A 21,460-nucleotide genomic window follows, 5' to 3' on the forward strand; every position below is an offset into this window, starting at 1 on the left:
AGCTAAATAAGTATTATACTTTGTATAGTAACATGGATAGGATATGTCTAGAAAATGCTATAGTGACAAATATGATTTTGAGGGATAAGAGATTTGATAGAATCAAAAATAAGATTCCATAAGATTTGTACAATATATTTCTAAATAGGAAGAGAAGAGTAGTCGAAGAAGATACTAAATTAAGAGAGCATATGATTAATAAATTGAGTGAAGTAAGCACAATGGAAGACATAGAAAAGATCTTGAAAGGTATTGAACCTTTGTTGATGAAAAAAAGAAGAAAAATTCTTCTTTTGGGAGGGAACAACTATGAAGAGGTTAAGAAGGAAACCGAAGAAGCCATAGTGAAATTGATGACTTCCATGCCTAAGTTTACCAAGGAAAGTGCACAACTAGAAATAATAAGTCTAGTTTATGTGGAGGATAGTGCTCATACTGATGGTGAAGAATAAATTAAAGAGGCTCAACAAACTTATTCACCACCTCATATAGTTATTGTTATTGAATCCATGCAAGTGGATAGTATGCACATAACTATAGATGCTAAGAAAGTCCTTTTGCAGGATATGGGTCAAACATTGTTGGCAATATTATTGCTTACTCTAGCTTGGATGAAGAGGATGATGAAGAAGCAAGGAAAAATGTAGAAAATATTAAGAAGGAAGAAGAAGAGAGAAGGAAAGAAACAAAGAAGGAGAAAGAAAGATTAGAAGAAGAAAGAAAGAAAGTAGAAGAAACTTCTTAATTGAAGTAGAAATGGAAGGTTGTAATGTAAGAGGTAGCATTCTTTCCCAATCTAAAATATGTGAAAACAAAATCTGGAAAGGTAGATTTTTAGCATGGAGCTGACATACCTTATGTTAAAACTTCTTGAGAAGAACAAGTCTGCAAAGAATTTGGAAAGATCATTGGTAGAAGTTCTAGATAGAATATAGAAGACAATACAATCAACTATCACAAATCTAGACTTATAGGTTAAGGAAAAAGAATTGGTGAAATATTTTGATGAATAATTCACAACCTTGTCTGATATTGCTTTAGTTCAAGCATAGATGAAGCATGATGCACCATTGTTTGGCATAGTATGCAACAATGTGAGGAATGAGTTGCATGCACTAAATGTATGCATTAAAGAGCTAAGGAAAACTATAGATGAAGGGAAGAAGTTGTATGGACAATGTGCAATACCATATAGTTATCTATCAAATTTTCATAATCAAATCAAAGGCTGAATGACTAAGCTTCAAACACTCACTATCAGATTGTAGCAACCAGGGGAAAATATTGAAGATATTGGAGTAGAAATGGAGAAAAATCATAATACTATCAGAGGCATTTAATCTAACAAGGATAAGGTAATAAAGAGATTCTCTATCCTAAGAGAATATTTATCTTCTAAAGTGGTTATTTTGTAGAGGCAATTGGAGGAGTGTCTTGCAGAAAAGGAATCCTATGATAAATCTTCTAATACTGACCTAAGCGCAGTGGAAGTGGCATCCTATGCACTTTGCACACTCACCATTATATCTGATAGAGTCAAGGAAAGCTAGAATAAGGGCTCTGATAAGTTGAAACATAACTTTTCAGATTGCATATCCAGAATGTCAAGTTGATCAGAGGCAAGCAACACAAATTTTGTAGGTACATATTTTTGACATCTTTTCCATTGATTTCAAAGGGGGAGAAGTATGTAGGGAAAATTGCATATGTATATGTAAGGGGGATGTTAGCTATGTATCTTTGTAAATGAGTGATAAGGAATGTAATATCCATCAAGACATGACTAAAAAAATTATGTTTTGAAGGGATTTGTTTTTGTATTTATTTTTTTGTGTATGACATAATTTTTGGACTTAGCCAATTTTCCCAAATATTTCCATCAATGCCAAAGGAGGAGATTGTTGAAAATATGGCTAGGTAGATGTATGCATGTTGTCATTTATGGAAACATATAATTTTGATATTTCATTATGTTATCAAAGTTAGAAAATTCTCAAAGTGTTAGACAACTTGCAATAGTACAGAGACAAAGATGGTATGTATGGATGATAGACTTTGAGTTAGTTCATGCATAGTTGAGGATTGATATTTGGCAGGTTCATGATGAATTATGTGTTGGAATTATAACAGGAAAGGTAAAATTCTAAGGAGGGGGGTGAATTAGTAGTTTAAACTTGGACCCGTAAAACATTCACGACACATCCATCTCATAAATTCAATAAGTAAACTGAAATAACATGCAAAACATATACATCTAAATTATGTAAACATGTAAGCATTCACACACATAACACCAGATGTGATTACCCAGAAGCCCTCTAAGTGAGAAGGTAAAACTAGGGTGGGGATGACACCCACCAATCTTTATTACTGCAGTAATAAAGTGTATCCAATGAAGGTTACAATGTTTTGATCATGAGTCATGATCTACCCTATGAAATGTCTTCCCTATTAAAGGATTACAAAGAATGTTAGGTCTCACCTTGTTAGAGGATTTCAAAACCCTATTAGAAGTGTGCCTTGTTAAAGGACTTTAACTTACAATTAAGTAATCACCCATTAAACGATTTCATACAGCCTATTAGGACTACTCTATTAAGATATTTTGACTAAAATCACCTGTTAGAATGTCTCAGCTTTGATCCTATGGTTAGCACTTGCTTGCCTGATAATAGATCACCTCTTAACACTTCTCTTCTTGATCCTTCCCAATCTAATGTCTCTATGTTGTATACTCTTCTCTATCCTCTATTCTGCTCTAACTAATTTTGCAATTCAATCTCACTTCATAACTTCTAAGTCACCATGAATCCTCTATTTGTGCATGCAAGCTCCTCTCTTTGCTCCTTCAATTCCTTAAAATACTCATAGAGATTTTAGGGTCTCATACTCCTTAAGAAGAATTAGTGACTTAGGGTTAGGTAAGAATCTATAGTTGAGATTCATCCATTTTTCTTCTTAATCCTTCCCATTTTCTTATTTTCTATACGTAATTGCATAGGGAATCCAACTAGAGATTCTTCCTTATCTCCAAAATATTGAAATTCAATCTTAAGTCAGCTTTAAAATGGTTTATATAGTTGTTTGTGCCATTACAAAAAAATATGTCAAACTATGTCACTCAGCATCTAAAGTCTTTAATGCTTGGCATGCATTAATCTTTGTGTTGTGAATTGGCACCTGCATTGCTTGGCATCCACTATTTACTTAGCTCCTAAGTGCCTCAACATATACTGTCTACTTGGAACTTGAGCGACTCATCACATGAGTGACTCAGCACTCACTACGACTCGACATTGTCTATGGTTTACTTGGCATATGTTACTTGTTCAACATGAACTAAGTAAATAACTTAAGTGTGTTGACACTCACTTGTCAAAACCAATTTGAGATCAACAATCTCCCCCTTTGACATGAGTGTCAAAAACACTTGAGTATACATTATCATCCTTAATCTTATGAGCATAACATGTCTCAACTCAGCTTATATACAAAACTTCAAAATTTCAAAATTTTGCAATAACTTAGATACCTTAAAGTTTGATAACCCCCCTTAGTTGAAAGGTTTGTTTTTCATCCAAAATTGGGTATTCCTATTGATTAAATGTGTCTCTACTAGTACAATTTGACTTTATGTTGATTCTCATTCATCTAATACTTCTTTTATTTTGATGCTTTCTCAAAAATATGTGTCCTCTTTTATCTTATTCTCCCTCAAAAATATATATCTCCCTCTTTTTGACACTTATGTCAATGGGTTATACATTGATTGTGTGTTTGTCTAGAAAAGGTTTATGGACATCTAATATCATCTTGAGAGTTGCATCCCAGTTCTCACATGCTACATCCAATGACTTGATTTGGATTGTGAGCTTGGTAGAAAGGTGAAATAGACCATCTAAGGTAGAAAGATTCAAATATTTCTTCAGTAGGGTTTCTTGGATGCTAGTTAGTTTGGACCTTATGTTGGCTCTTCTACTATCAATACAGCTAACTAACTCTTTGTTTGAAGCAATGTCCTGAAATGCTTCTCACTTTGAGCTAGATTTGTTGGTAATTTTGTACCTATTGTAGAAATTTGGCTCTCCAGACTCAGAATGTGACTTTTGGTCTCTTGGGTGAAGAGTGTTGGATTGCATAATTTTTTGTACAATGAGAATATGTTCTCAAGTACCTTCTTCACATCCTCAACCTTAGTTGCTAATGAAACTTGTGTTAGTGCTATATCATTAGATATTTTCTCATTTACTTTGTTTTGGAACTTCTTCCTTGACCATTAAAGTAATTTTGCATTTGTATCCAAGTCTTCATTACTGACCTTCTCCACTATATCTTTTAGTTGATCCATTAATGGTTTGGTCTCATCTAGAGTTGGTAGACTAAATGCATCTAAAAATATTTCTTTGATGTCTTGAAGTGCCTGATTCTGCCTATGCTCCCTTCTAAGCATTTCCTGATGCTTTTTCTTTGCTAGGGCCTATTGCAATATGCCCATTTCTTCTATTGTCATTGTATAAAAATCAAATTTTGTAAAATTATCTCTTCATCAAGGCTCACATCTCCATATTGAATTACTTCTTTAGCCTTTGATGAACTTGGGCTCAGCACTAAGATGTGCAATGGAGTAGCATCTATGCCTAGCTTCTGAAGAGTATGACTTGATGGAGTGCCAGATATTGGTAAAGTTACAAGGGCTTGGATGGTAGTTTGCTCCTTTAGTTGTGGTGTCAGCTCACTCTCATTAGGCTTGCCATTTTTCCATAATGACCTAACTTGCACCTTGTCCTTGTGCAATTGGTGCAAATAAGTCTACCTGAACTATTTCTACAGTAGCAACTTATGCTTCCACTATGCTCTTTTGTACAATATCAATCTTTGAAATTGTATCAACCTTATTTGATATGGCTTCTGAGATCTTTACCAAAGGTTGTACATTAGTGACTAGAGGGATTATGGAAGGTGGTTCTTTTGATTCACCTTTTCACTTGAACATAAGTCACTAATTTCTATAGCTCATCCACACTTACCACAATAGGATTGTCACCAAGTTTGTCCTACAGTGTAGACTAATCTAAGATATTCTTCAAATAATCTTTAGTGAGGGGATTAATGTTCTAAGTTGATATTTTAGAAACATCCTTGACATTTTTTATCTGAGTACTCTCACTTGTGACATGTGGAGGACAGACACTCGGCATTTGTGTGTCTTGCACACTCTGTTCTTCTAGCTACTTAGGCCTAGTTGTTGCCTTGTCATCTTCTTGCATTTTTGTTCTCCCTCCAACTGTTTCGCATTTGTCATCATCTCCTTCATCATCCTTTACTTTAATGGGTTCTTCCTCTCCTTCCTATACTATTTTCAACCCATAAGTAAGTTTCCATATCTGTGTGGTCTTCTTGACAACATCCTCAATGTTGTTTTACAAAATGTTGAAGGCTCTATATTTAGGTACAAACCTAACTGCATACTTCTTCACAGCCTTAGCAATTTGTGCCTTTGTTAATTTTGGCATCACTTAGGTTAGAGATGTTTCTCTTATCTATTTCTCCAAGTTTAGAAAATAGTGTCATTTTTGCTCAACTCTACCATATAGACTCTTAGGTATTGAGTTGGCAATCTCTAGTGGAGTTGCCTTGAACTTTTCCATCATGGCATATATGGTCTCCTCTACTTGATTCTTCTCTACTTTACCTAATTTATCAAAATCGACATGACCAAATCCTAATAGGTTTTCACTATTTCTAACATTTTCACATAAATTTTCAAGATCTAAGAGAGGTTTATGATTCACCACCTTAAATTGGTTGTTTTCATCTAATTTGTTTTCTCTTAATCAGACTCTACCTATGCCACATACTTCCTTCTTGGTCTCTTTTGCTCTTGACCTTCTTGTTTGGTTTTTTTTGTCTTCTCCTTGGCCTTTTGTGCAGTTTCATGGGTGCTGGCTCTTTTAGTAGGTATAGTGAGCTTAGCTTGGCTTAGTTTAACAAAAAATTTAGCCCTTGCCATAGGTTGTGCCTTGGCCTTCCTCTTCTTTGGCTCTGCAGGAGTAGGCGCTTCCTTGGCTTCTTCTCCCTCCACACCTTTAGTTTCCTCCTGTTCATGATCTTCTCCCATGCCTTGTGTCAAAGTTAGAGGTTTGCGTGATTGGGTGGTTTCTTCTTCCTCTTCATCCTCCTCTTATTCTTCTTTCTCTTCCTTGGAACCCTCTCTGAACTTAGCTTTCAACTTTTTCATTATCTTCTCCTTTTTCTTTAGAGCTGAAAAATTGTTCAATTCCACGGTAATTTTGGATTTTACCATCTCATAGTTTCCAAATACCTTTGCACTTTTGTCTACCTATTCTGATAGTAAAGTTGTGATGGTTGCAGAGGCTTCATCCACATTTATTCCATAGCAAAGTGGCCTTAGCCATCTTACTCTTAGTGTGGTAGCTTGCACAAATATATAGTCATCATCCACAAGAAAACAAATGTCATCATAGTGTTTTTCAACTAAGGATATCGATATTCTTAATCTTTCCTTCGTTGACTTCTTGAAGTCTTCAAAATAGCTTGTCATTAGATATTCAAAATTCTCTCCTAGTTGCTTAATATACTCACCAATTTGTACTGCTATTGATCTATTGGTTTTCCATCCCACAGTGCCAAATGAGGTAAATGTGTTTTGCACACAAAAGAATATACAAATAAAAATTGAACCAAATTTTCACTGTGCACTCTTAGTTTTCCCAATTACTCCAAGGTTCTCCATCAATTGTCGCAATTGTAGTTCAGGTAGATCATATGTATGGTCTTTCTTTACAATCTTATTTCCCACATCCACAGCTATACATGGCACATTGTTTAATCTACTAGATTGATATGACTTGTGTAATATTACCCTTACAAAAAAGTTAATAAGAGGATCAGTGATTTTATCTATTTTCATGTCTTTTTTGTTCCAAACAACTCTAGTGTTCTTCTCAATCACTTCCTTAGAATCACTTCTCAGTGTCTTAGGTTGATCTAGGGTTGGGTAACTAGTAACCTTATGGATTATTCTCTTATTTATTTTAATAGGTCTATTGTCCAACCATAATGAACCATTGTGGATTTGACTAAGCACTATCCTAATCCACTCTATCTTGAATATATTTGGAAAATCTAGGGCTCATGTTAATCCCTTTCATTCAATGATTTTGAACTCTTCCTTCAAAATGCCATTATCACAATTTTTTTTATATGCCTCCCTAATCTTCATGTCACCAATGCTACCACTCTTGCAATTATAGAATTTTCTTACATCTTACACCATTATTACATTTGACAAAATCATTGATAATGCACCAGAAGGGTCTTGCTTATATGCAATGTCAAGAATGGCTTTGAAAATAGGTTGCTCAAGTGATATGTGAGTTGTGCATGATGCAAAATCTAATGTATGATCAAAGAAACTACAAGATATAGTAGTAAGATAGTATTGTATGTATATCTACTCTTGTGAAGAAACTTATTGTAGATTGCATGTTAGGGTAGTGGCCTCTTTTTGCATACATTGTATTTGATATACAAACTCCTAACAGAGTCAATATTCTTAATAGGATTATTTTTTTTGGTGGATCATCTTGTTGGTATCATCCCCATCAAGGTTTTCCCTTGGCTAGGGTTTGTCTAGTTAACAAATAATGGTGTTATGAGTTATCTTTTTGTATGATTATATTTATTGTTCATCATTTTTTGTTTACTTTCATATGCAAGTTATAAAGTGACTAGCAATATCTAGTTGTGGGAAAAAAATTGTAGAATACTGATTCACCCCCTCCCCCTCTTAGTATTATGTATTTCTAACAAAGAATGTACCTTTAAATCCTATTTTATACTTGTTTCTTTGATTGGAATGGATGGAAATCATTGGATTTGGGCCTAAAATTATGTGTTGAACAAAACCCAAAAATCTTTTAGCAACCTATTACGGGTGAAATGGAGCATGAGGGGTACAGTACACCCCTTATTGACTATGTGTGACATTGATTATGATTTTGCAATATGAAGAAAGATGAAAAGGGTACTTAGATTTATAACTTGTTCATTGATTTGATATTTGTAACCTACAATAAATTGGGGCTTTTTTAGTTGATGGTGGGTTTTCATCGATCAAACCCTAGTTTAAGAATTGACCTTGAATTCAAATGATAGAAATAGCATGAATGCAAATTAAATATATGAATTCACCTTATAATAGCTTACTTATTCAATTGAATTAGACCACGAAGATAATGATGAATGAATGTATAAGATGAAAAATAGGATCTTGAATGGATTGAAGATCTTGAAGAAAAACTCCTTCAATTTCTTTAATTCTTGAGTCCTTGACCTTTAATGGATGAATTCTTGAATGGATGCTTGGGGACTTTAAGGCTTGAAAACTTAAATGCTTGAGTACTAGAATGCTAGGGTGCTTGAGCATGTCGATTGATGATAGAATGCTCACATATGAAGTTGATGGATTAGAAATGGAGAAAATGGAAGGGTTTATATAGAGATCAAAATTGACTAACTCCCATAAGATAACCTACCTAAGAATTAACACCCTAAATGTACCTAGAGACAAAAACCAAATTCAGTCCTAATCAAGGGCACACTTCATGTAGTGCCTGCCCCTAGGTCACATTTTTGTTATCATTGTTGAACTCTTTTAGGGCTAGCTTTATGTTGATGGTTAGCAACATTGTTTTGAGACTATTAGATATTGTGCTATGGATTCAGTTGATATGTGATGAGATTACTTAAACTCTACATCTCATGTATGCATGATGATTGTTACATTATTCTAGTTATTGATTAGTTAGATGGTTTATTATCACATGTGTTTTCTTATGGATACTTACCCCATATTGCATGTGTATGGTGTGTGTGTTTGTTTTCTTTCTGTATGGTATTTTTGATGTGGTTAAGGAAGGGAGTCGCAGTCACCTACTAGTCAGGATCTACATGATGCGCCACTTCCTGCCATTGCCCATTTAGCTTAATATATATTGTGCTTGTACATGTATGGGTTTTATGTAGGTTACAGGTATCAGGTATCGACTTCCCTGAATTGCGAGGATGAGCGTACCCTATCACATTATCTCAATGGTAAGAGAGGAGAGATAAATTCTCAAGTCCAAATCCCAACCCTTTAAGCCATTTGTCCTAATTGAAAATTGGGACAAGTATCTGAGTTGAGTACCCTCTGAATGCATCAAATGACGTAATTCATGATATTAACTCTTTTGGTTTGATTTTGTATGTGTTTTGCTATAGTGGGTTTTCGTATTTTATTTTATGAGTCTTTGGTTTATTTTCTATTAATTAAGCCTAATTAAAAGATTTAATTAATAGTTTAATTTAATGGAAAATTAATATGATATTTTAATATTTATTTCATTTAATTAATTGGGAAATTAATTAAATAAAATAATTAAATTTGGAGATAAAAGTTATAATTTTTAAAGTTGGAATGTGATAATATTTATTCAAGTTAATAAATATTTTAGCAATTAAGTTTCGAAAAATGAATTGTAAAAGTGGAAAATATATTAAAATTATTAAAAGATTCTAGATTGCATGATGTGTGCATGTGATTAAAATATAAATATATTTAAACAAGTGGATTTATTAAAGTGAGTGCATGAGATGTAAAATTAATAAATTAATTTAAATTAATTAATTAAATTGGAAAGAGTAAAGTGAATATTAAATAAATTAATGTTCATTATTTTAATATTTAGGAGTTTGCGAATTCTCAGGAGTTGTCATGTAGACAACACAGGAGTTTGCACTCTTATTATGCACGTGTTGTCAACAACATAGGGGTTAGTGCACAAATTAAGAACATGGTGTCTACAACCTTATGACTCATCTAGAAGGTTGGAGAAGATCCATGCTTAGTTGTCAACACCTTATGGTTGCTTCTAGAGACATTCTAGGTGCTTCCTGAGAGTTCTTTATAATGAGGCACTCTTAGAAGCTTAGGGGGAGCATTTTTGGAGCATGGTTGGAGGACCAGAATCATGGGAGGAAGGAGCTTGCTCTGCGGATTCTGAGGAGAAGGCAATTAGCATCAGTATCCAGGTGCACTCGTGATTTTTGCATATTCCCTTTTTGCCTAGTTTATCTTCCTATCGCCACTAGACTTCCTATCGCAATGCAATTCTGGTTTATAGTTTTGTATGCTATCTTCTTGTCGCCACTAGACTTCCTGTCACAATGCAATTTTGATTTATAGTTTTTTATGCTACCTTCCTTTTGCCACTAGACTTCCTGTCGTGATGCAATTTTGGATTTATAGTTCTGTATGCTATCTTCCTGTCACCACTAGACTTTATGTCGCAATGCAATTCTAGATTTATAGTTATGTACGTTATCTTCCTCTCGCCACTAGACTTCCTGTCACAATGCAATTCTAGATTTATAGTTCTATATGCGATCTTCCTATCGTAACCAGACTTCCTGTCGCATAAGCTTTCTGTTCTGCCACTGCAAGAAGTTTGAATAGAATCTTATTACTATGCATTAGTTTTATATTATTTAATAACTAATCTAATTTAATTTAATTTAATTAAGATTGGTTGATAGTAGAAGAAGTGTAATTAATTATTAATTTAAGTAAATAGATTTTTAAATGAAGTCGATTTAAAAGAAAAAAGATATTAATAAGTGTTTAGTGGAATTAAATAATTAAATTATTAATGAGATTGATTTTACTTAAAATCAATGAGGATTATTTTAAATAAATGATTGTCCTTGAAGTGTTTAGAGGAAATTGTAAACTAATCATTTGAAAAGTTGATTCTAATGTTTTGAATAGCATGAGTGATTTTATCTGAAAGTCAATGGGTGCTAGTGCAATGTTTTATACAAGTATATAATTATGTTATGATTATTTTAGAAAATTGTTTTAAAACAATCGAAGGATAATGCTATCGAGGGAACAAACGGGTTGACTTGTAGGTCAAATGATTAATCTTATATACTTGAAGTATACTTGCAAACAGAAATTGAAACCTCCACACTTAATTCAACTATATAATTTTAGCAAACCAAAACATGTGTTTGCATTGTGTTTTCTCTATGCTTCTTGTTTTGGGTTTTTGGGTTAACTAGTTGTTGACCAGTTATAGGATGTCTACTAGAGGCTCGGGGGTTATGAGATGTGATGGCATGTTGATGTTATTTGGTCTCGATCTTTCTAAACCCAACCATGGTTGTGTGATGGTATGCTCTATGAGATGTTTGTATTTACTGATTTTTATTGCTCATCAGTCTTCTTGAGTGAAGCTAAGTTGTATGTATCTAAGACACTTGACTTAACCATTTTTGAGTCATCGATCAGTTATCCTTGGATTATTTTCCAGTCACCACGATGGGACTGAAGTGTTTATTTGATCTTGGTGATGTCATGTTGTGACATGTTTTGACTCAACCATTTTGGAGTCTTTGATCAGTATGATTTTGAGATATGTTTTGGTTATTAAGAACCAATGGATACTTTTGATTATCAGTGATACCTTCAATTGCCAATAGAGAACTATTGTGGTCATGATTATCTATGGATGCTTTTCTTTTGCTCATGGAGATTTGATGCTCTTTTTATGGATTATCTTTTGGTATTTCTTTCCAGTCACTTGTATAGGACTATGGTGATTTTGAGATTTATGATTCCATGAGCTTAGGGTAGGTTATCTACTTGTAGTGTTGGGAAGTGGCTTGTAATGGGGGCCAGGGCCCTAAGTGGCTACTAGGGTAACTCATTGTAAGTTTTTTTATTAAGTGATAACATTTACACTAAATGGGGATTAAATGAACCTAAAAAGATAATTGTTTATGTTCTCGCCCATGCCTCGAGTGCTCGTACAAACTAGGATGGGAGTAGAGAGAACACTTAGTTGTGACCTTGCATTCCATAGTATGCCTTGTCATTATGAGAGGATACTAGTGGCCGCATAAGGATCAGTAGGGACCCATGGATTCCTAAGCTAACTACCAATGTAACTTCTACATGATATATGCAATGACACTTGCCCACTTATAGAGTAGGTTTCCTACATGTCATTATGTGCCTCTGGGATTAGATGTCAGTTTTATGATTGGAACCTTTGAGTTAGTATACTTTTAGGATTCTTGGAATTAGAGTGTATTTATGCTATGTAATTTTGATATTATGTTTGGGACCTGAGATTATTTCCTCAGCGCGGTGGGAGTGGGCCATTTAGGTTGCACATGGTTAGGTGGTAGTGCTTTTTCACTCTTACCATTTGAGATCTGTCTGAGACACCAGGGTTGATGCATTCTTTGTTGGTATCTATCTTCATGGATTATGATGGTGGACATGTATCCTCATATTCATGATTTTCATATGTTAGATGATGTTATCTTATTCTTTACTTTGCATGTTAGATTACTTTCTGCATATGATGTAGTATGTTTTAGGAGTGACATTCCTACTATGTTAATACTAATGATCTCTTTGATGATTTGGAATGTTATGCACGAAGGGATGGCTAGGATCCATGATGGTCTAATGATGCTATTTATAGTTGGGAAGAACCATGCACTTAGTTAATTATGTTTGATGATAAATGGTTATCTTTTATGATGATGTATCATGTATGGTTTGTGGTTTCATTTATGTTATTGCATCATGGATTAGATTTAGAATGATGATGTACTTTATTTCACACATGTATATTCTTTTATGCCTTTCATACCTTGTAGCATGTACAGTGGATGATTGAGCAATCGTAAATGTAATTTAAGGACATTGGACTTTCTATTTATTCTTTCATGTGGATATGGTAGTGGTTAAACTTAGTATTAATTAAATTAGATGTAACTCGACGTTAAGGGATCCTTAAAGAATGTAACTTGTTATGTATGCTATGTTTACTTTCATTGTTAACAAAAAAAATGCTACCAAACTTAGTGAAACTTTAATTTAATTCTTTGGATCTCTTGGTGGGGCATTACACTTCATCCCTAACAACCATGTCTCACTATGTTTAGGGTTTCAAAATAGGTCTCAGATCTCTACAATTGGGTGCAAAGTTTGAGATATAACCATTATAGAGAAAGGAGCATATTCCAAGTGGATAAATTAATGAAAGGAAGGACATAGGAGGATATATCCTACCTCAATCTTAACTCTATGAAAAAAAAAGATTTAAAGAGGAGCTATTAGGTTTTACCCCAGTTCCACCTAAGAGGAATCAAAGAAAAGGGAAGAAGGAATGAAAGACAAAAGGAAATTGATGATCTCACATTAAAAAGGTCTTAAATATTTATTAAATTAGAGTACATCCATTTTAAGACAAGACATTTATCCCCCACTTTAGTGAGAGTATGGTCTTATTTGTTGGTGTAAATAAGTATTTACTATTTACACTTACTTAAGTTTACTTAGGTTAATGCATATTTTTATTATTTATTTATTATTCACTTAGGAGTATGTGCACTCTTCTGAGTTGTCATGTTGACAACGCAGGAGTTTGCACCTCTTTTATGCACATGGTGTCTACAACCTTGTCATTCTTATCCACACATCTAGAATGATGGATAATGCATGTGCTTAGTTGTTATGATGCTTATCTTATCTCTTGGTTCCTTCTAGAGACATTCTAAGTGCTTCCTGAGAGGCCTTTATATACAGGCACTCCTAGTGTATTTGTACATACTGAACAGAGCAATGTATGAGGGCATACTCTGATTAATTGATCATATCTTTTTTGGTCTATAGTTGTGCTTCAGTTCAAGCTCTATGATCTTGGGTGAATCTTTCCCTAAGGCAAATTCTTACGTGGTATCAGAGCTCTTGGAGACCATCTTCTTGCTTCACCACCTCGGCCAAGAATCTAGAGTATCGCTGCAATTGGGAGTGTCTAGAGCCAAATCTAACCTCACCATTGCATCTGAAATGTTAATTTGATGAAAATTAGCTATAAATTTCGCTACCATAGCCCAAAGTCAATCGTAACAAAAAAAAAATTTGCAAATCAACACCCGGAGGCCCCAATTTGCAACTCGGGTATGGTCATTTGCAAATGTATTTGATTGATCTATTTGATTAATTTTCATATCTGTAATTTAATATTTCTCTACAATTATTTCATTTACATTTTTTTCCAAAAAAATTTGCCCAATTGGGCTATCAAAGAATTTTTTTTTGCAGAACTGGGCAATCATACCCTGACCCTGCAATTTGGGAGAATATTCATGTTTTTAATTCGTGGAAAAGAAGCATCAAATTTTTTGTGAGCATCTGTATCATAATCTAGCCACCAAACAACAAGCAAATCCAGCAATGACAACTCCTACCAGTGGTCTACTATTTGAATATGTTGTTGAGGGTTTTTTTTTTTAAATAGCACTCAAGTTTTTTTACCCACAGATGTGGGATTTTATTTGAAACATCAGTGTCCATTAATCTAAATCCTAGATCAAAATCAAGGTTTCTAGCATCTACAGTACACAACCTCCTAGCTATAAACTAATCGCCAACAACTAAAAATAATTTTTGATGGTAGCAATTCATAATCTTTGGCCCACAAAATGAATCGGGCACCTGCAAATTGTGCTACTGTAGTGAGCATAGTTAGCAACACATAGTGTTGTTTGATTCTTCCATGCATTTGCCCAAAGGTTCAGTTAGCCTACCCACTCTGCACAAAGTTTGCCACGCAACTACGACTATGCAAAGAGATTTGTCCACACTACATTGCTAGCTGACATCATCACTAGTGAAGCACACTAAATACAATTAGTGCCACATAAGCCTTGCCATGTCATTGACACATCAGCATACGGCCTTATCTAGTTAGCACTCTGTATGGTACGACCCTGCCACATCACCCTGGGTGGCTATCTCTTGTGTTGATGTCAGCCAGTCACTAGGTTAAATTTGACAATCATCTAACTATCAAATTTAAGCATGCAATTTTTCTTCAAGACCCCTCTTCAAATGTAGTTTTGATTTGGCAACCTAACTTTGAGAGGCCATAACTTAGACATTCAAACTCCAATTTAGGTGTGATTTTTTTTTTTTTTTGGGTAGAATTTCCCAAACATTCTAGTGGTGGTGTTCTTTTCTAGTTTTGGTGCAAGGATTTTTTAGAAATTGTGTCTTTTGGTGACTGTACCTATCCAATCCTACATTTTGCAACTTGAAACGCTCCATACGGGCTCATCTAGACTCAAAAATAGGTTCTATTTTTTTTAAGTGTGTTTTTTTTAATTTGTAGTCAGATTCTAGGGTTGTGTGGACCAAAATCTCACTTTCAGAACTAGGACCTTTTTTGCATTGTATTGCTTTCATTTCTTTTCAGAATTTTTGTATATCTCAGCTACAATACTTATTTCCAAATTTAGGCCTCAAAAGGCAGTTGTAACAGGAAAAATTAGAAATCCACTTTATACTTTTTGACAAGTGGTCCATTATACGTGCACTACATATAAAGTGCCAAAGCATCTTTTTCAGGGGGTTTCTTTTGATTGAGTGAATGGGGGGGGGGGGGTGTATTGTGTTTTTATGTCTCTTTTGTGTGCTCTTTACATTTTATACATCATGGGTACACCTAAATGTACATCTCTAACTTCACACAATTATTCTACATGGAAAGATATTGTTTGGAGTAGATTAATGGAAAAAGGTTATAGTTTGTATGTTGATGGTACAATTCCCAAACCTACGAATGCTAAAGAACTCCTTGAATAGGAAAAACAAGACCAACAGGCTTTAGGAGTTATCAAGACTTGTGTACATAGAGATCTCTTCTTTCACATTACTAGTTATACAAAATCCAAACCAACATGGGACAAACTTGCAGCATTGTATGGTAAGGTGGATGAAGAAAAGGGATTTTAGATTGAGGATGATCTACTTCTTCTAGATCCAAAGAACTTTGACACAATTCAGGATTACACCACCAAAGAAAATGAGTACAGGGCACTACTTAAATACTGTGGAAATCCCATGAAGGATGAAAAGTTGATTGATCACATCCTGAAGAGGCTACCTTTAAAGTATGCTTCATTTGTTTTGAGTTTCAATACTCACAGGTCGACCATGGGAAGTGCTTACCAAAAGCCTACTTTTGATGCTTTTGTAGAGATGTTGATTGTTGAACAAACTCACTTGATGGATTTAGGACTTCTCACTCCATCAAAGACCAAAGTCTTGATGGTTAGTGATGAGCACCAATCAAGTGAAGGAGGGAAAGGTTCTAGCAATAACAACAAGAAGCAATGGACACAGAAATCATAGTTTTAGACACAGTAATCCTCCTCACAACAAGGTAGTTCTTCTTTGAACAAGAAGGGAAATAGTGAAAAGAAGGAAAAAAAAATTTGTGCATATTGCAAAAAAGACAAATCATGATGAGCATCATTGCAAGATTAAGAGAATTGATGAGTTAGAAAATCTACTCAAGAAGAACAAGATTCAAGTGATGGGTACTTCCAAGGATTCAACTCCTCCCACTTCAAAGAGAAAAGGGCAAGCACTTATAGCCAACTCGAGTTCTTCTATGGAATGGATACTTGACTCTGGTGCCTCCTACCATATCAGTTCTTCAAAGGGAGACTTTTCTTCATTGAAGCAGTCACAGGTACTACACATCTTCATCTGGGATGATACTAAAATGGAAGTTGAAGGAAAAGGACATGTGGAAATGGAAAATGGGGAAATCAAGGATGTTCTCTACATTCCAAACCTTAGCTCCAATTTCCTCTCAGTTTACCAAATCACTCACCTTGGAGATGGTCACAAAGTTGAGTTCCTTCTAGATTCAGTTATGGTGCACAGTCTTAGAGATGATTCATTGATTGCAGTGGGGAAAGTCAATCATGACAAGAGGCTTTATTCCTTCTCCCACTTTGTTCCTAAGTCTCCTTCTCAAGCCTTGTTCACTCACTCTACTTCAAAAACTACATTATGGCATGAGTGGTTTTGTTATCTCTCCTTTTGCTACCTTCAACAACTTTTCTTCAAACACATGGTCAAAGGTCTACCTAACATCAACTTTTCTCAAGGTGACTATTCATCATGTTCAGTGGATATGCATCTCGAGGAGAAGTATGATAAAGAAAATCTTCTAGAGTTGTTCTCCAGTTGGTTCACATGGTTTTAGCAGGACCCTTTGCAGTGAAATCAGTCAGCCAAGGCCACTACATCCTTACTTTTGTTGATGACTTTTCATAATTCAGATTGGTCTACTTCATCACAAGAGTGAAATGGTTCATAAGCTTCAAGCCTTCAAGACTCATGTTGAAAAAAAATCAAGGAAAGCCATCAAGGTTCTATGGATGGACAATGACAATAGATATGTGGACCAAAGACATAAGGAATTTTGTAGACTTGAGGGAATTGATCTTTAGAATCCATCAGCATTCAGTCTACATAAGATAGATGTTGTAGCATTGAGGAATAGGACTCTCAAATCCATTGCAAGTTGCATGATAAAGGCCAAATCTCTTGATCCTACATAAGAAGTTGAAGCTATTAGTAGTGCCACTCACATACTTAATAGGTCTCTTCATATTGCCTTAGATGGGAAGACTCCTTTTGAGGCATGGTGTGGTAGAAAACTAGTTGTGAGTCATTTCAGAGTCTTTGGTTGTCGAGCATGGGAAAACTTATCTTCTATGGGTTGCAAGGCATTGGCACCTAGGCCCTATACTTTCATCAGATATGAAGACAGAATGAAGGCATACCAACTCATGGATCTAGAGACACATGAGACTTTTATGGAGAAGGATTTATAATTTGAGGAAAGTTCACCTAGATTTTCCTCTACTCCTCTTTGCACCTCATATACAATGGAAACTAATAATGACACCAACGATAGTGCTTCAATAGATTCAGACACATGGGTTTCTATCAATAGTTATAGTGAGAGGTCATGACATTAGTCTAATCCACATGCATACATTGCCACAATGAAAGATCCAACATAGCAGGGTACATGGTGTCTTCTAGCTCCATCTTCAGATGATGACTTATTGGCAGACATTGTAGGTTTGTTTGTGGAGTCACACACTACATACTTGGGAGATAGTCTTGATGATTTGCATCTTCTCTTTGTTGAAGATTATCCTACTATAATTGTTGTGAGGGCTTACTCTGAACCTCATGTCCATTCTCTACATGATCAATCTTTATAGGTTGGCATGATTTTGGATACTTGTGTATAGAAATTGGAGGAGGCCTCTTTGTGAATGGAGGAGATAGTTCTAGATTAGGTTCTATAGCCACTTGAGAAAGTTTTAGGGCTACCATACATCTTTAGGATTGTACCTTTTCCTTTGTTTCTTCCAAAGGGGAGGAATGTCATTCAACACTCTTGGACCAGCTTCTACCTTGGAGTGTCTTTCATTGATCAGCATTCTTCCTTTGTGGGGGGACTACCTTGTCTCTCTTCCTCTTCTTTCTTATGGGGGGGGGGACTTTTTCCTCTTAGGAGGTTTTGTTCTTCTCATTCTTCTCATTTGTATATTTTGGATGTATGTCATAATGGGGGGGTCTTGATTACTCCATCCATCCATGCATCTTTTTCATCTCTCTTTTTGGGGGAGGGTTTTCCCCATGAGGTTTTCCCTCTTTCTCCACTTTATGAGAGATCACATATCATTATGTACATATGTACTAACATGGCCTAGTAGTCGTGACCCATCATGCATTTTCATTCTAGTTTTCATAAGATTAAGGGCATTCCCCTAAGTTGCACTTAAGGGGGGGTGTTGGTGTGAATAAGTATTTACTATTTACACTTACTTAAGTTTATTTAGATTAATGCATATTTTTATTATTTATTTATTAGTCACCTAGGAGTATGCACACTCTTGTTAGTTGTCATGTTGACAACATAGGAGTTTGCACCTATTTTATGTACATGGTGTGTACAACATAGGAGTTAGCACACTAATTAAGCACATGGTGTCTGCAACCTTGTCATTCTTATCCACTCATCTAGAATGATGGACACGGCATGTGCTTAGTTATCATGATGCTTATCTTATCTCCTGGTTCTTTCTAGAGATATTCTAGGTGCTTCGTCAGAGGCCTTTATATACAAAAACTCCTAATGTATTTGTACATACTAAATAGAGCAATGTATGAGGACATACTCTAATTAATTGATCATATCTTTTTTGGTCTTTAGTTGTGCTTGTGTTCGAGTTCTGTGATCTTGGGTGAATCTTTCCCTAAGAAAAACTCTTACATTATTAAATTAGAGTGAATCTCACTAAAGTAGAGCACAAGGCATAATATAATCTTATTAAAATCAAGGAGATAAAGGCTTCATCAAACCCCCAAGGGATTAAGAATTTTCTAACTACCAAATCATAATAAAGAGAAATTGGTGACTGAAAAGAAACAAAAGAGGATTGGTTTGTTGGAAACTATAATTGGAACAATTTTTATGTTGTCATTGATGTCAAAACTTATTGGTGAGACAATTTCTACCTAAGTAGAGTTCTATATCAGTTGATTGATGAAGAGGATTTGAGAAGAATATATAACAAGAAGGTTTAGTGGAAAGACCAAGTTATGTAAAACTATAATGGGAACTTGATTAGTTGTCACACTAGAAAGATAATACATTGTTTGATCATTATATTAAGTAAAGAAGATAGTTGAGTTAAAGCCTAGTTGCAATGAACAATGAAGGTCCAAATGCATAGGCTAAGCTGAAAAAAAGAGCAGAAGATTAAGTAACTTATAGTTGAAACTGAGTTATTCTAGTATGGACCATGTAAGTAGTAGAAGCTTAGTGAATATGGTGTTGATTGAGCACTGGTAAAGACCGAGTACCAAAAAGTTAGACTGAGAAAAGATAGTATAAGCCAAGCAAGATAATTAGTATTGACCAATTTATCTAGTGATGATTGAGGCCAAAGAACACAATATTGACTGAGTGTCAACATTTGATAGTTTGTGAAGGAATTGAGATTCCTATCCAACATAGTTGAACTTCTAGATTGGTCAAAGTGCATGAATTATACTTATTGATGAGATAAATAATTTAATGTTTGAGAAACCATGTTTGAGAATTTGTAGACATGGATTCAGATAGAAGTTATAAGATGTATCTAGAAGGAGAAGGAAGTAATGAAACAATGGGAGGGTTTGATGAATCTGACCTAACCCTAAGATCAATGGTGATGTTTAAGTGAAAAAAGATCAAAACTACCTATTTAAGGAGGCATAAGGCTTAACCTATAGAGGTTAGTAGTTACTTTTTTTTATTAGTGAACTAGAGAAAAAAGTTGTGAAGAAGGAGAAGAGAAAAGGGGAAGAGTGATTATTTGAATTATTTTCCAAGAAGATCAGAGACAGTGATGGAAACATGAATGGATTCCATTCAATGAATTAGAAGATGAGCTACATTGTGATATGTATTTGAAAAGTGGGTTGTATTTTTCTAATTAACCTATTGTTACTTTCTAACCATTGTATTAGTGAAAATCCTATAATCAAGGTGACATTCTAATGGAATTTTCTTAAGTCCTCTAACATGGTCGGCCCTAATAGGGTGATTAAATCCTTTGATAGGGTCACACCTAATAGTATGTATTGTAACCTTTAACATGATTGGCTCCTAAACAAAGCTCACTTCAGAAGAGTGAAAATATTGGTAGCATGTTACTGGTGGTTTTCCAAAATAGGTTTCCACGTTAAATCCTGGTGTTACACTTGTTTAAATGTTATTTGAGATTTTTTACTATTTAATATTTTACAATATACAAATAGGTTATCATTAGGATGGTGGACTATAATTTTTCTATGTTACTAATAAGCAACTATAGAGACCTAGTTATTTAAAGAATAGATCTAAGTTTTTGAAAATAATGAAAAGTTTAAATTGGAACATCTAGACCTAAGAATAATTGATTCACCACCCCCCCCCCCCCCCCCCCCTCTCAGTTATTCTAAATAACTCTAACAATTGGAATTACAGCATGTGGTGCTTGCAAGGAAAAATTTTAAGTGACTTAAAGCTAAAGATAAAGATGTACATAAAGGAGGTACCCAAGTTTATCAAGGATAACTTCCCTTCATGGAAAAATTTAATGAAGTTGTACATTGATAGAATTGGAGATTTAGTAGAATACTTCCTAGAGCATAACTACATAGCAATACCATCACCCATGACTACCCAACAGATAAAGGAGAAACAAGAACATAATCATGCAATGTTGGATATTGCATCTACCCTTAGTTACTTAGATATTGATGATATAAAGGAATGCACTACTACAAAGAAAATGTGGGACAAATTGGAAAAGATACATGGAGGAAATAAAAATGTATTAAGAGACAAATCATAAATCTTGAGAGGAAAGTTTGATGATGTGGAGATGGTAGAAGGGGAGAACATTTCTCAATATGTTTCAAGAATCAAAGAAGTGGTGAATGCTATTAGAGGAGCTAAAGGAAATATTA

Source organism: Cupressus sempervirens, chromosome 8, assembly GCF_028749045.1.
Source record: "Cupressus sempervirens isolate cs-2001-9-10 chromosome 8, ASM2874904v1, whole genome shotgun sequence".
Taxonomy (NCBI): domain Eukaryota; kingdom Viridiplantae; phylum Streptophyta; class Pinopsida; order Cupressales; family Cupressaceae; genus Cupressus; species Cupressus sempervirens.